General features: G+C 43.8%; 1 non-coding gene across 1 annotated transcript; it reads left to right on the plus strand.

Moving 5' to 3' along the window:
- Window positions 1-4845: 4845 nt before the first annotated feature.
- On the plus strand, window positions 4846-4918 carry TRNAE-UUC (transfer RNA glutamic acid (anticodon UUC)). The gene has a single exon. It is a non-coding gene; the product is annotated as a tRNA-Glu (tRNA).
- The last annotated feature ends 6710 nt before the right edge of the window (window positions 4919-11628 follow it).

An 11628-nucleotide genomic window follows, 5' to 3' on the forward strand; every position in this document is an offset into this window, starting at 1 on the left:
TATCGAGGAGCTCTCGTTGAGATCAGGAGGTAGTTCTGTTCACTACACAAGAGACTCTCCGTGGTCCTGGCTCTGGGGGGCTTCCGACCTTTATCAATTCACCCTTTGGTGGCCCGAGTTGCAGTATCCCTGCCGACGTTGTTCCAGCCAGTGAGGCAGAGATGGGACAGGCCGGCAGGTGGGATGGAGGTGCCAGGATGATCAGAGGCAGGGTCTGGCCCCGAGTGTGGGAAAAGCGAATGGAATACTGTCCGGTCAGGTGTGTTCCTGGCATGTGTGTTTCCTGATGTATATTTGCATCTACTCTTGTTTCATCTTATTTCATTTTCTTTTCCTCTTATGGAACGGCTCCGTGCAGTGGGGGTCGATTTCTACTCTCCCAAGTGGAAGCAGAGATGAAGCGGCCCGTGGTCCACACAGGGCACGTGTCTGGAACCAGGATCTGCATTTTCCTCTAGGTTGGTCTGTGGTTCCACCGCTTGCCGGGCCTTTGCCTTCAAGCCTGTGGCTGTTCTTTCTTTCCCTTTTCCTTCCTTTCTCCTCCGAGTCTTTGGTGGCACAGGGTGGGCGAGGAGAGGGGGGCCCCCTTCTCCTCGGCCACTGCAACAGGTCTGGAGCCAGCTTGGCCTTGGAACATGCCAAGTTTGGCACCGAATGCAGCAGCCCCTTTGGAGTCGAGATTTGGTTTCCTCTTGGAAAAAGGCTGCTTCCTGATTGCTAGAGAAGGAGAAGAAAGTCTTAAAAAGGCTCTGGTGTTCCTGTTGGCTTCCAAACCAACAGCCTCCAACATTTTGATGATTTAAGTGTCGATAGATTAAAAACATGTGGTCCATGTTTCCCCTGAATTCAAATGCATGTTGAACTTAAAGCAAAGTTTAAAAAAAAAATATATCAGAGAAATAGTCTGGGTTTTACTCAATGCCCTGTTGGAAAACTTGGCATAAGGTATTTGCAGAGTACGTGGGCCCTCAGGAAATGTCTTCAGTTGGCCTGGAGGCAGAAGGGACTTGTATGGACCACACATCCCCCCAGGACTAGACCCAGGTTGGTTTCCTGTAGCTCTGCACACTGCGGAAGGCTGAAGTTTCGAGGAAAAAAATAAAGCTTCAACATTCTCCTTTCTGGAGACCCCCTTCCATCCTAATTTTTCCCAAAGTATATACATATCTGGCCAGTGAGCATCTATGGGGCAGCTACTAGGTGCCAGCATTCCTGGTGGATTTTATTTAAGCTCCTCGTGCTGGTTCTTTCTTGTCCCATGCTCCGTCCAGGGGAGCCACTCACTGTTCCCGCCTCTCCGCCTTTGCCCCTGCTGATTTCCCTACCTGGCATGTCCTTTCCCAGGCTTTATCCAGATCTTGTCCGTTCACACCCACAATACACACCCCGATGCTTTGTCCAGAATCTGTGCTCCATCAGCATTTGGAGTGATGTCCAAGGACTCACAGAGAGATGAGCCTCTGGCAGATCCAGGACTTGTGATGAAATCCATAATTAGTCCTTCTTAGACTCAGCACGTCGAGCTGCACGGAGGGATGCTGGCGTTGGCTCCTGCCACCAAGCTCCACCCCATCATTTTGGGAGGGTTTTCTCTGGCCCCTTCCCTCTCCTTCTTTGTTTACTGTAGGCAATGATTTTCACTTAATAGAACAGGGAAGGGATTCCGCTTTCATGTGGTTGGGAAACAGAGGCCCACACAGACATCCATGGAGCTTATGGCCAAGCCCGGGAGTTGGTAAATTCGTTGGGGAGAGCCCTGATCCCAACAGCTCGCTGGGAACAAGGCCTATAAATAGCTGCTGCCAGTCAAAGCGTAATGATTTCAATCTTCTCGCTGTATAAATAAACAGTGTTGTTCAGGAGTTCTCCTTGGCTGCAGTTTTGGCCTGTATGTCTCAAAGGCTTGCAGACGATACAGCTGGAATTTTAGGCGAAGGCAAAGGAACTGACGTTGGGGGAGTGACTCCCGTGTACCCGATCCCGTGGGAGACATTTAAATAGGTAACCCCAGTAAACCCTTCTGCCGACCCAAGAATCAATATTGTCCCCATTCAACTTACGAGCAAGAGGAGATCCAGAGACAGCAGGAAGCGTGCCGGCGATCAGAGGCCAGGGACAGGGAAATGAACTCACATCTGTGGGGTTGCAGAACCCTGGCTCCATCACGCTCCCTCATTGTCTCAGGCAACAACACTACAAGATCAATATTTTTGTAAGACTTGTGTTTTCCCTTGGTAATATAAATAACACGTTTTTTTCTTTACAGGAAAGTTTGAAAATGGAGAAATGCACCAAGAAAATGAAAATCACCTGTATCCTTGCCACCCAGAAGAAGACACATAAATATGTTTTGTTTACGCTCTCCTGATGTTTAGACAGATAAGCAGTTAGATCTGAGAAAGAGAGATGACCTTACAGACGCACGCACTGATGGATAGACATTTTTAAAAACAGAGCTGAGAGAAGAGAGCAGATTCTGTTTTGCAGGGTTTTTTGTTCACTTAACATTGATGATGTGGCTCTGATGGCCACTTTCTGTGGGGGCTCAGGGAGGTGAAATGACTCGTCTGTGCTTACACAGGTGGGTAGGATCCACTTGCCTTCCTGTCACCTCCCTGCCTCCTCTCTCTCTGTCCCCATATTCAGGTGCATTGGGACATAAATCAATGGGTCCATTTGTATCTTTCCAGATGCACTGGATTGCTATAGGTTCATGCTCCAGTCCTGACTCTGTGACTTACTAGCCATGTGACCTTACAGGACTCAGCTTTTTTTTTTCCATCTCTAAAATGGGTACATTTTGATTCAAAGTTCTAGTGAATCTGAAAGTGTTGGGTGAAGAGCGCTCTACAGATTATCTTTCCAGTTTTGGGAACATGGTAGAGCATAGGTTTGGGTTTTGAAAAGCTAGTTTTGCCACTGGTTTACTGTGAAAGCTCGGAAAAGCCATTTAACCGCTGTCTCAGTTTTCACACCTGTAACATGAAGACAGTGATATCTCCCTCATGGAATTGTTGTGAGGATAATAATAATATCCTGAGGTTTATCCTGAGAAACTGAGGATTGAGATTATGCAGCTAGGAAAATGGATCTGAGATGCACAGATACCATTTGAAACTGGAAATCCTTTTTCTATACAAGACTCAAGTCAGGCTTCTGGTTAAACAAAGTTGGATAAGATGTTTTTCTGTATTACTGTCACTCAAAATGTATCCCAGCCAACAAAAAATGAAATGAAACAACTTTTCACTTTCCTAAAAGCAAGGAAAAGTCACAAACCCAAATGGTAGAACATAAGGCATATTTTCCAAAACCTGTGAAATGCAGATTATTGGAGGGTGCCCAGAGCTGGTACCCATCTCCTTGGACCCTGAGCAGGAAACGTATTTCCCCAAGAGTAAGTGACCCAGAGTTAAAAGGCACATTCAACAACCCATTGCTTATGACAACATCATCTAGGCCATGGGCAGGTGAAGTCCCTGTGGACTCAGTTTGACATCATGCATTGATGGAGTGGTGGAGGAACAGACATGCTTGGCCCATGCCTGGACCAAGGTTCCTGGTTTGAGGAAAGTGCTGGATATAAAGAAAGGTGGTGGAGGACAGAAGGCAAGAAATTCCAGACCAAGTGCAGAGAACTTCCCTTTCAAAAGGGAAGTTCCCTTTTGAAAATCAAACAGGATAGAGACATCCCTCAGACATCTCTCAGGATAGAGACATCCCACATGGAGCAACAGAGAGGCTCCAGACAACGGGCAGTGTCCAGAGTTCATTATCTTTCCCCTCTGCTCCAAGTCAACACATAGTTACACAGAGGAACTAGGCTGTGACCTATTATACCATAAAAATGAAATAACTGCAAACATGGAGGGAAAAAGTTGTTCATCAAAAGGCACATCAAGGGAATATATAACATAAATTGCCCACGAAAATAGTCAAAAAGTTTAGACAAATACTTCTCTATAATATTGAAAATATTATTGAAAGTATAATCCTTTTAAGATAGAGCACAAGAAGAAATTATAAAACAACATAAGTGGATGTAAAGTGAGCTGGCAGAACTCAAGAAAAAAACTGACGTGAAAAAGACAAATGTTACATAAATAAAAGCCCCATTAGAGTCTTTAAAAATTAGAATTAACATGACAGGGATGTCCTTGGCAGTCCAGTGGTTGGGACTTTGCCTTTCAGTGCAGGGGGTGCGGGTTCGATCCCTGGTTGGGGAGCTAATATCCCACATGCCTCATGGTCAAAAAACCAAAACATAAAACAGAAGCAATATTGTAATAAATTCAATAAAGACTTTAAAAAAAAAGTCCACATTAAAAAAAGTCTTAAAAAAAAAAATAGAATTAACATGACAGAAAACATCATCAATGACATGATGGCCGGGCTAACTCTTTCAGCCCTGTTGGCATTTTGAATAGGACATTTATCATAGGGCTAGATTCCTGTACATTGAAGGATATTTAGGATTCTGAACCCTCATCCCCCAAACGCCAGTTATGGCCAGCCCTGCCCTAGTTATTGTGTCAACCAAAAATACCTACCCACTTTCAAAGTACAAGGATATGAAAATGATTAAAAAGATGATGTATCTTTATAATAGACAGGTAGATAAGAGAAATATGACAAATGCACAGATTTGTCTCTCTTTAGGAAGAGACCAGAACAAATGACACAGAAAAATATAAAATGCTATAACCGAAGAAAACTTTAGTTAGATAAATAAAGGGCTGGTCAGAATGTACACGATATCACAGGAAAACATGAAATAGAATAAGTGAGCAACACCAATGTACACCCTCGTGAAAAATCTGAATTTCAAGAGTAACGATAGGGAATTCCCTGGTGGTCCAGTGGTTAGGACTCAGCACTTTCACTGCTGTGGGCCCAGGTTCAATCCCTGGTGAGGGAACTAAGATCCTGCAAGCCGCATGGCACAGCCAAAAATGAAAAAAAAAAAAAAAAAAAAAAAAAAGGGTAAGGATAGAATTCTATTGGCTTCTAGGAGAAAGTGCAAATTTTAAGATATAAAGGAGAAAAAAAGGGTTATCTTAGAATTTTCCACAACTATAGTGAACACCAGAAGACTAATGTCTACCAAGTGGTAAAGGTAGGAATAAAAGGTGGTCTTCAAGAATTTTAAGCCAGTCCTAACAAACCCCAAACAAATACCTCTTTATTTCAATCAGAAAAAAATATTTAAGCCAAGTTATATTGTCTTAAAATTCAGATATAAAGGTTTTAGAAATATTGACAAGCATGCACAAACTCACAGATTGTACCACCTTAGGAGTCTTTCAGGGAAAATAAACACAGTTTATTTCCCCAATTAAACATCCTAATTTATTTTGTATTTTAACAAATTACAACAAAAAGATGAACTAAAATAAGTAATGCAGGAATGGTGACTTCATAGTTAGATGGTAAATATTATAGTTATTATCAATAAATATAAGACTAAGACTGACCAACTGAAATTTTTTTCACTGAACAAAACATAAATATTGTAAAGCTGGACAATAGTAAGATAACAGAAGTATGTTGAGAGATAGGGAGGCAGAAGTATATGGTGTTAATTTCTTCCTTCTTCATATCAGGGAGTTAATAGTCTAAAATTAAAATGTAATTTAAAGATGACTCCAATTCAAAGTGTGCTATAATCTCTTTTCTTAATTTAGAGGGATCTTTTAGGAAGGAGATCATATCCCATGTAGTGAAGAAAATGGATCTGAAATAAGTCTTCCAATTTTACTTTGGCTTCTTTCTTCTTCCATTCAATTAAAATATAAGAGAGTTTAGTACTTTTAAATATTAAAAATAATGTGCATAACATGTTCCTGTTATCTTTCTTTCACTTTATCATCTGTCTGTCCTTTTATCTATCTTTGAACATAGAATAATGGCCGGAATGACGTTTACCAAATATCGATTACCATTGTTTCTGAGTGGTGGAATTTTAGATAATTTTTTTACCGGCCCTTTTGGACTTTTTTGTATTGCTGATGTATTTTCACAATGGCCATGTATTATATTTATTAAACAAATGAAGTCAATATTCTAAACAAAGTGAAGCAATCACAATGGAGGAAAAAGGCAAACCTAATTTTTTTTTTTCATCCCCAGTCTAAAATGAGAGGTGCCCATCTGAGCTGCCCATTCTCTGGACTCAAATTCTAATAACGGCTGTAAACTGACCTTTCCTGTTCCTATTCTTCTCCCAAGAATATCTGAAGTGCTTTAGAACTCAGGTTAAGTCTAAAAGAAATGGAGCCATACAATGGGATCGAGGACAAGGTCATACACATTGAAGTTGGTTATAAAGGACATATTTATTTAACTATGATTAGATGATATTATAGACCCCAGTGCTTCTTTCCTTGAGAATTGTCAGACACAGAGGCAGGTATGACTAAGGTAATCTGTTATGACTCATTTGGATACTGACTGGTGTCATCTGTTGATTCACTTCCCATAATATCTCATAATAATAATGTGTAGTTAAGGTTTAGTATATATAATGCTCTTTATTTGCACTCTGCTAAATACTTTCACATATGTAATCTCATTAACAATCTGTGGGAGAGGCAGTATCATAACCATTTTACAGACTAGGAAACAGAGGTTCAAATGACTCCGACAGAAGTCTAACTTTCAAGTCAGAAATCTGAACTAAGATCTTAATTTGTAGATGAATGTGTGGGAAGCAGCAGGTTAGTAACTGAACTTTAGAATTGATTTCCTAAGCCAGTGGTTTATCACTTTATGAAGCCCCAATATACCTAAGGACATGTGATAGCCCCTCTCTCCATCCATGTCATTTGGGTGGGACTTACTTCATTCTACTAATCCAAAATGGTGCAGGTGACCTGGACAAGGGCTCACAGTGCATTCCATTGCTCTAGGCACCATGATTAGTTCAGGGATAGGTACTCCAGGTGGTCCATGGGAGTGAACACGGGGGCTTTTACTGGTGTGGCCAGTAAAAAGGAATTCAATTTTCTGTGAGCATAATAGCAGCAAGGATGATGCAAGCCTGTACCTACTAAGGACCACCACATGGATCCCAAGAATAAAGCCAACACAGAGGAAAAGAGAGCCAAAAGGTGGGGCTAGACTAGATTCCCTTTGCATTGTGGAAGCTCCTGGATCCAGCCGTTCCTGAATCTATCCACCATGGACTTTGGAGACACACAAGTCCACTTTTTGCTTTATTGAGTTGGGTTTTGGTCACTTGAGACTGAGTGGCCCTTATGTATTTGGAAGCCTCAGACAAAGCAGAGGAGCAGTGGTAACTAGCTCTCCTGACTCCCAGTGTGGACTCCTTCCACCGGACTCTCTAAGATACCGTGCAGTAAATCGCACAACATTTCAGTCCCCTCAGGATGTGACTTTGTTTGTGGAAGAGGATGCCTTAACTCACTTACTTTGAACCATGTATCTCAGGAAAGGCTTTCCCATGAACACTGAACTGCAATAGATGAATGAATTGCAACGAAAATGTTGCCACTTGGAAAGTTTTGTTTTAAATGATCTAAATTAAAGGAACAGTCTTTCCCTTTTAATGTGCATATAAAATCACTGCACTTTCCTGGTTAACAATATAAGTCCCATTCTCATTATCAGAATCACAAAAATGAGCGAGGTGACAGTTTCTTTTTAAAATGCAAAGTGTTTTATGTCAGAAGTGATGAGAAATTAGATGGCGACTCTCCATCTATGCAGGTATAAAAGGGTGAGTTTTCTTTCTGTCGGTATTTTCCACAATCATGATCCAATTTTTTTGCCTTAAAAAAACATGGTTCTATATACCATTGCTGAAGGAAACAAGAAAATACACACAAACCCCTGCATTTTTATGGAGACAAAGAGAAGGCAGTGAGCTGTTCAAAAGGAAAGTTATAAATGTAATGATAAGAAGGCCACGTGATGCGCATTAATTCAAAAGGGGCCCGTTATTGGATTGTGATCTGATTGTGTTTACAAATATATAGCCAGAAGGCTTTTAATTTTGGGACAATTTCATTGTTCATAGATAGATATCCAGCTACAGATATGAAATCTATGAAATTATGTGCTTATGTGTTTTAAATGAGATACAACTCCTCTCTTTTAATGCAATAATATTCCTATTTTATGATCTACGGTTGCCCAAAGTTGGGGCAATTTTATAACAATCTTATTTGAAATACCATAATAGATGAAAGATGTAAATAATGTGATGTTTAGAGACCTGGTTGAATTTTGAATTCACTGGAATTTCGCCACCGCTGGCGCTAACAAGGACAGACTTTATTAAATTGCACAGATTGGATTCTTCTTGCCTTTCCAGTCACTTCTTGCCTCCTTGCTGTTTATTTTTCTTTTAAGCCCGAGTTCAATAAATAAACCTAACTAACAATTAAAAAGTCCCCGAATGATGCTAGATTGAAAAATTCAAAAATAGCCTGGCTGGCACTGCACTTGCAGTGGAGTTTGATTAAATTCTCTAATTGCATTCGAACGGGTGGGGACGATCACAATGTGTTGGTGCTTTTAGCACGAGCTGTGGATGAAAAACTTCAATTACCACTAAAAATGGAAAATGTTCATAATAGATAAATGCTCTTCCTATTTGAGAGCTGCCTTTTAAATATTACGTAACTGATTTGGATGAGATACTATTTATTCTATTCCTATTGTACTCTGCCAATTGATTTATACCCTTGCCCCAAACCTAGAAATCTTTCTCCTCTGGTGGAGACCCATTGCCAGTAGCTGGCTTGGCCAAAAGAGCTCTTTTCCTAGCCAGAGACTGGATGTCCTGTGGTAGGGATGATGGAGTCTGAAAATTTCTTGGAGAGGAGGAACAAAGACTGGGGAAGATGTTAGCGGTACATTTGGAGCAACTACTGTTGATTTGGACTCTGCTGTGGAAGGTGGGTGAGTTAGGGACAGGGCAGAGGATAAGACAGGTCCTCAGAGAGCTGCCCATTTCCAAATGCTGCCTTGAACCAAATGTGCCTCCGGTCTTCTGGGAAAATGGACGCTTATCACACAGCTCGGTTCAAACATCACCCCCTCCAGGAAGTCTTCCCTCCCTGCCTCCTCTGAGCTCCTGGGATGCTGTGTATCCTCTATGGTGGCGTGGTCTGCACTTGATGGGGTCATTGTTCAGACCACCTCCTCCTGCCCCACCGCACCCTCGGAGCTCCCTGGGTTCAAAGCCCATAGCTGGGTTTTCTGTGTCTAGCCAGGTGGTTCCCTGGAGCTGGTCATCACCCGCTTCTGTATCTCCTCCTCACTGGAAGGAAGGAGCTTTCGAATCACACAAACCTTGAATCCTGCCTTGGCAGTTTGCAGTTGGGTAGCTGTCTTCACCCTTTGAGCCTTGGTTTCCCCATCAGTAAAATGGGGTAAGACCACCTATCTCATAAAATTGCTGAGCAGGGTTAATGGAAATATAAAAGGTGAAGGCAGCTAGTAGGTGCCGAGAGCATATAGTAGACCCTCAGTAGATGCCAGGTTATTTCCTTTCTGCTCTCTTTTCCTTGATTCACTTCTTTTCTTCCTGATTTCCCTCATTTTAACCACCACCACCACCACCATCATTGTCACCATAAAATGAATATTTACTCAGTGCTGAGCACTGTGTGGAGGGCTTTTCCTAGGTAATCTCATTTAATTCCCCTCCTTCTTCTCCTCTTTGTCACACACTGCCTCGGTGTCCCCAGCTCCTGGGCTCCCTACAGCTTCTCGTACGGGTCCCACAGGAGGACCCAACCCAGCCTCACTCCAGGCCCTGTGACAATCCTGGCCACAGTCGTGACCTCACTTTCTGACGGGGCCGGACTTATATTTTTGTAGCCTAGCGACCCAATGTCCACAACATCAGAGAGCAGCCAGGGCATGTTCCCACAAGACTGAACAGATCAGATGGCACTGCCTTGAACCGCATGGTGCCTGCCTCTCCCGCCGCCCCCCCACCCCCGGTCCATATATCTGGTCTCTGTCCCCCGCTCCCCTGCCTCGGCTCTGCCGTCCAGAACCTCCAAGTGACAGCCTCCCCTGACCTGCCCCGGGCTCCCACGATCCTGAGCTCGCCTGCCACTCTCAGCCACACCTGCCACCTAGGTTACCTCCCATCATGCCTCAGGCCTACTTGAGTTCCTCCAGCTGTGACACGTTCCCTCGGTCCCCTCCTCTGTTCTTTCCACAACCCTCCTGCTCTTCTGGCTTTTGCTGCCCTTCCCATCCTTCCTTCTTCTTCGTTCATTCTCTCTCTTTTCTCCCCTTTCCCATTGGCTGTAACTTTTTATGGCAGGTCCTAGCGTTTCTGATGTGCACAGGATAGAACCGCTGCTCTGGAGGAGGCTGAACCCAGTGGGGAAGACAGAACCACGACCACAAAACCCTTTACACTGTGGAACCTGGATAAATGCTATGTCTCACGCATCGGTTCAAATAACCAAAGTGCAAGGTCAGGATGGGGCGACTCAGCTTTGTAGAAATACGTGAGGGAAGTGCCTTGGGGATCTTATTCAGTATAGGTCCATTGGATGACATGACAGTTCATAAAAAGCTAATGGGATTTGAGGCTGCATTACAAGGGGGTCAGAGTTTCGAACGAAGGAGATGGGAGCTCTGGGCTTTTCTGCTTTGTTCCCTTATGCCTCAGGTGTTAGATTAGTTCAGAGTTGGGAGTGGGCGTAGTTAAAAAAAAAAAGCAAATTGGAGGATAGGTACAGTAAAGCCATCCGACCTTCCTGGTCGGAGGTCAGGGAGATCTTGTCACCTGTACAAGAGCGGAAGGATTGAGTGAGTGCCTGAAGGGCAGTGGGCTTGTTTCACTGGGAGTAGTACATGATCCTGCCCACAATTTTCCAGGGGTGGGGCTGCCTGAGAAAAGAGGGCACAGGCATCAGAGGGGTTTGGGAGAGGAAAACGAGACACACATCAATAGGAAGCTGACTTCGGCAGAGACTAAGGAAGAGCTTTGAAAGCAGCTGAGCTGAACCCACCCACCTTTGTTTGAGGGATGCGTTACCCTGCCTTTGAAGACGCTCAAGCGGGAGTGTCCCATCCAAGGGGACGCTGGGCAGAGGGTTGGTGTCACAGGCCTAAACCCGGTCTCCTTGCCTCCCAGCTTTTCCATAGCTGGTACCTTCACGAGGCTGAATCATAGCACGTGGCACTGTCCTCCTCTTCCTCCCTCACCCAGCCTTCAGAGCATCTCAAAGGCGATCTGGGGGAGAACTCAGTTGGATCCCATTCCAAAGGAATTGTCACCAACCTTAGACATCATCTTCTCCTCCAGTTCCTGTTTCTTTCTCTCTTCCCTTTCCCCTCTGCATGAGCATTGCCCACCGGAAAGCTGCGGGCCACGCTGGTTCCTTCTCTCACTATCCACGGCCAGTGGTGCCCCCCACTCCCATGGCTGCTTCTCACATCTCTGGCTTCCTCTCCTTCCCCACTGCCCACATCCCAATATTCACCAACCCCTCATCTCTCGCCAGCAGTCACAGGCCTGAAATGGGTCCCATCGGACCAAAAGAGGGTGTTACAGGACTTGGTTCCTTTTGGAGGCTCTAGGGGACATTCCATCTCCTTGACTTTTCCATTTTCTGGAAGTTGCCAGTGCTTGGT

This window comes from Eschrichtius robustus, chromosome 1, assembly GCF_028021215.1.
Source record: "Eschrichtius robustus isolate mEscRob2 chromosome 1, mEscRob2.pri, whole genome shotgun sequence".
NCBI classification, from domain to species: domain Eukaryota; kingdom Metazoa; phylum Chordata; class Mammalia; order Artiodactyla; family Eschrichtiidae; genus Eschrichtius; species Eschrichtius robustus.